Source organism: Procambarus clarkii, unplaced genomic scaffold, assembly GCF_040958095.1.
Source record: "Procambarus clarkii isolate CNS0578487 unplaced genomic scaffold, FALCON_Pclarkii_2.0 HiC_scaffold_675, whole genome shotgun sequence".
Taxonomy (NCBI): domain Eukaryota; kingdom Metazoa; phylum Arthropoda; class Malacostraca; order Decapoda; family Cambaridae; genus Procambarus; species Procambarus clarkii.
The window spans coordinates 1625-6980 of record NW_027189708.1 but is presented as its reverse complement, the minus strand read 5'-3'; the positions used below and the strand labels follow the sequence as shown (position 1 = coordinate 6980).

Genomic DNA, 5356 nt, shown 5'->3' with positions numbered 1-5356 from the left:
GTGTTAGACACCAATACTATTATAACAAAAACCTCTGTCACTGAAAGCAAATAGCTATAAAATGAGAATATTTATGAAACTGTCTGTGTGTGTTTCTCTCTCTCAGTCTGTCTGTCTGTCTGTCTGTCTGTCTGTCTGTCTGTCTGTCTGTCTGTCTGTCTTGTCTGTCTGTCTGTCTGTCTGTCTGTCTGTCTGTCTGTGTCTCTCTCTCTCTCTCTCTCTCCTCTCTCTCTCTCTCTCTCTCTCTCTCTCTCTCTCTCTCTCTCTCTCTCTCTCTCTCTCTCTCTCTCAACACATATAAGCACTCGGTATCTTTTTTCTAGAGATTAGAGATTCATTGTTATGTTCCACATTAGGATTACTATGCAGGCCACCCTCTTAGGTTTGAAAATGTCAAGAAAACGGTTAATTTAAAATGTCATCTCCTAACTTAACAGATTAAGCCAGAGGACCGAAAACAGAATAAAACAGGACTGGACAGTATGTCACTTATACAAGCTGCTTTTATTTCTAGTACAGTATGACAATTTTTATTTTGGGGGGGTGGGGGGGGTGGGTGATCCTTGACAGTGCATAAGAGCGAAAAGCGACGGCGTTTTGTTTGTAAGAGAACAGGTTGTACTACAAATGACTTGATTTATTGATATCACGTGTATGTATGACACCTAAATTAGTGTATTTGTTTATTTATTTATTTATTTATTTATTATATGTGTAGATGAAGGTTAATTCATATGACTGATGCTAGGAATGTCTGAAATCTCCTTAGAAGGATATTTTGGCCCTGAGAAGGGCCGAGTTTGGTGTATACTAGGGTGGTCGATTTAGCTTATGCACGCTCTCCACGGATACGGCGAGCAAGCTGAATGTCCTTTGGCATGATGGTGACACGCTTGGCGTGGATGGCACAGAGGTTAGTGTCCTCGAAGAGACCGACCAGGTAAGCCTCGGATGCCTCCTGTAAAGCCATGACGGCAGACGACTGGAAGCGAAGATCGGTCTTGAAGTCCTGGGCAATCTCGCGCACCAGACGCTGGAAGGGAAGTTTCCTGATGAGCAACTCGGTGCTCTTCTGGTAACGACGGATCTCACGCAGGGCGACCGTTCCGGGCCTGTAACGGTGAGGCTTCTTCACACCCCCTGTGGCAGGAGCAGACTTGCGTGCTGCCTTGGTGGCCAGCTGCTTACGAGGAGCCTTGCCTCCCGTGGACTTGCGAGCAGTCTGCTTGGTGCGAGCCATGGTGAACAACTGTGGTTTGTGATGGCCGGCGCCGAAAAATTTTTGCTTATATACGCCGTCTCGAGGCGCTTGCTCGAGCGCCATTGGCTGCTCGACTCGCCTACGTCACCCCGTTGCCCCTCCCCTCCTTCCTCTGGCTGCAGCCAACAGGCGGCTCACCTCAATCACTATTATCGCTGATTTTGCTCTATTTTTTGGATTTGTGCAAAAGTCATTTCACAGGGACGTGAAACAGACGAGTAGGCAACTGCAGTTTTGAAAGCGTTGTGAGAAAGCCGTGTCTATTCGACCACAAGCGTAAAGTAAGGGCAGGCAGGAGTTGCAATGCTACTAGTACGTCCGCTTGATGGGATATAGTCGGGAAATCGTGCGGGCATTCGTCAATTCGATTCACACAACTACAACACCATGACTGGACGCGGCAAGGGAGGCAAGGGACTCGGAAAGGGTGGCGCCAAGCGTCATCGTAAGGTGCTACGTGACAACATCCAGGGCATCACCAAGCCCGCTATTCGTCGCTTAGCTCGTCGTGGCGGCGTCAAGCGTATTTCGGGTCTCATCTACGAAGAGACCCGTGGCGTCCTGAAGGTGTTCCTCGAGAACGTCATCCGTGATGCTGTAACCTACACGGAACACGCCAAGAGGAAGACCGTCACTGCCATGGACGTGGTGTACGCTCTGAAGCGCCAGGGTCGTACCCTCTACGGATTCGGCGGATAAGAGCTTGGCTAATCCATCGATTCCACCCACCACCACCTCAAAACGGGACCTAATTAGGTCCCTATACTTTTTTACTGAAGGGCTTAATAGACGATAACATAAATTGTTTTGATATCAGCTAGCACATTGGGTCTTATGAAATCTATTTTTTATCCTCGCATGCTTAAAGGGACTCTGATTGGGGGGGGGGGGGGGGAAGGTTTGTTACGTTATATACTAGCAGAGCAGGATCATTGGTGGGGGGGGGGGGGGGTGTGAGGGGGAGAGAGAGAGAGAGAGATCTTTCCCAACTCTTCCTTTTTACATGAGTGAGCTACCCGTTTTATTCATTTTATCCTTCTCAGAGCTGTTTTGATAGTATCCAAATGATGGTAAATGAAAAGGGAGGACACGAATATCTACCCAGAATTCAGGACTGGCAATCGATATGCATGTTTGAGTGAGAATCTTTTTCTCTCTCAACTTAGGTATACGTTTATGTCGTACCTAAAAGCGAGAACCACACTATTGGGACAAGTATGCAAGGCCCAATTTTCCTAACAAGCACAGTTAATTTTGTTATTTTCGAACATTTCTTTCCAAATTGGTTTATCCAATTAACAGTATTATATTAAGATCATGAATTGCTGGGTTAGGTTAGGTTAGCTTAGCTTAGGTTAGGTTAGCTTAGCTTAGCTTGGGTTAGCTTAGGTTAGGTTAGGTTAGCTTAGCTTGGGTTAGCATAGGTTAGGTTAGGTTTGATTACATTTCTATGTTAGATTTAACTCAAATTCAAAACAATTGCCAGTCATTCGGCTTGTTAGTCAACTTGCCTCTAATAGGGGCAATTTGTCTAACAAGACTATTTAGTTTTGTGTGTATATATATATATATATATATATATATATATATATATATATATATATATATATATATAATATATATATATTATTATTATTATTATAGCTTCAAGACTCTGAACCAATATAGAAGCATCAAGAGGAAGTGCTTGTGTTATGGGCCAATAGGCCTTCTGCAGTTACTTCCATTCTTATGTTTTTATTCCCATTGGTTCGTGTTTTATCTTGTGTAAATGTCAATCACCTTACCCAAAACTTTGGTACCATATCACCTCACCCATGTATATAATATATATATATATATATATATATATATATATATATATATATATATATATATGTATATTATATATATATATATAATATAGATGTATATTATAATATATATATATATATTATATATATATATATATATATAATATATATATAATATAGATGTAATAATATATATATAATATATATATATATATATATATATATATTATATATATATATATATATATATATATATATATATATATATACAGAGTAAATCTACCCCAAAAGTAATGATTTATTTGTCTACAAAACTAAACTCTTTTTTGGAATCATATGAGGCCCCTCCACTGAGGGGGGAGGCCTGGATGTTTATTGTCATGTGTATTCATGCTGCTTGCATGTCGTCGTTTATTTTGCCTTTGTTGTTTTTTTGACAGCTTTCTTTGCCTTGGGTGGTTTGGGAGATTTTGAAGCTCTCTTTATTTTGGGCTTTTTGTTCCCAACAACAAGCTGCTGCTGCTGCTGCTGCTTCTTTTTCAAGGCTGTAGGTGGTTTGTTGCTTGTGGCGGCTTTCTTGGGAGTTACCACGGCCTTCTTTGCTGCTGTAGATGGTTTCTTGGTTGTGGTGGCTTTCTTGGGAGTTAGAACGGCCCTCTTCTCTGCTACGGCCAGCTTGAATGATCCACTAGCTCCACTTCCCTTGGTCTGAACAAGAATGCCGTCAGCCACTGCTTTCTTGAGAAATCTTCGGATGTAAATGGCGATCTTGGCAGCCTCGACTTTGTTGTTGGCAACAACGTACTTCTTGATTGCTTGTAGAGACGAGCCCTTACGGTCTTTGAGTGCTGCGACCGCGGCTAGAACCATTTGACTAGTTTTCGGGTGAGCAACCTGGACGCGAGGTTTCCTGGTGGTGGCCACCACAGCAGCAGCAGCCGCAGCCTTCTTGGTAGGCTTTGCTTCTACCATGATGATGATGAACCAACCAAGGTGATGAGAGACGCTCAGACAGTCACGGGGGAATGATGCTGCCGCCGCTTGAGCCGAACCTATTTATGTGCCGGCACGGTACAGAAGCTGCAACCTGGCAACTCGTCCACCAATCACGACGGTTGGTTTTACGGCTCCGAAACCTGGATCCCATATCTTCTCTAAAATAGAAGCATTTGTTCATGTTCTTTGTAAAAGTATCATAAAGCAGGACAGATGAGACAAATATCATAAAAACTGAAGAGCAGATGAGCACACACATGTTTGTATTACAAAAGAAAATCCACAAATTCATTAGAAATTGGCAGGGCAGGCTGAGGAAGTAGGTAGATGTAAAATGTCTGTAAATGGCGAAAGAACATAAACCCAAGACTGAATAAACGATGTTAAATATCCATGCCAAGGAGACAAAAATATGTTAGGATACAATTACCATTAAGACACCACAAGCAGGTCCGTATCCTGCCGCGATGACTTAAAAGAGTTGGTTATTAGCCACAATGTGTAGGCAGTCTCATGCCAACGGCCATACCACGTTGAGAACACCGCTTCTCGTCCGATCAGCGAAGTTAAGCAACGTTGGGTTTGGTTAGTACTTGGATGGGTGACCGCCTGGGAACACCAAATGCTGTTGGCAATAATGTTTTTGTTTTGTTTTGTTTTGTTTCGTTTGTTTTTGTTTGAATGGCTGGCTCCACGGGAAATTCACGGTTGTGTGGAATAAGGCCTGGTAAAATGAATTAATATGTATGTCATGTTTAAAACAAACTCGCTTAATATAGATATTGTGTGAGGCTTTATACAAAAACAAACAACCAAAACAAAACATGTTGTATATATATATATATATAGCTTAATCCGGGTTTGAACTCGCAACTCCAAGAATACGCATCACTTATATACACTTTACCACTGGACCACTGCTGCAGGACACTAGCTTGATGCTGAGGTATCAATTTAATGACGTAAATGCCATTTCCACAAATAAATGATAATTAAAAAGTATTTGTATGTACAAATCTTTTCTGTTTAAAAGGCTACAATATCAGTTACTGATATAATTTGTGTTAATGTTTCTATACCCACAAGAAGGCATATTTTTGCTTATATGTAAAGGGTACGGAGAAGGAATCCACAGACCATCATTCCCCTCCCCTTCCCTCCCCCCCCCCCCCCCCCCCCCCCCCCACCCCAACTCCCACCTACTACCACCACCACCACACCACCACCACCAATCACCACCAATCACCACCAATCACCACCACCAATCACCACCACCACATCTAACCGAAAACCCCCTAACACATCA

At 42.5% G+C, this 5356-nt stretch overlaps 1 non-coding gene across 1 annotated transcript; it reads left to right on the top strand.

The window, feature by feature from the left end:
- The first annotated feature begins 4565 nt into the window (after window positions 1-4565).
- Window positions 4566-4684, top strand: LOC138361736 (5S ribosomal RNA). The gene has a single exon (XR_011227145.1). It is a non-coding gene; the product is annotated as a 5S ribosomal RNA (ribosomal RNA).
- The last annotated feature ends 672 nt before the right edge of the window (window positions 4685-5356 follow it).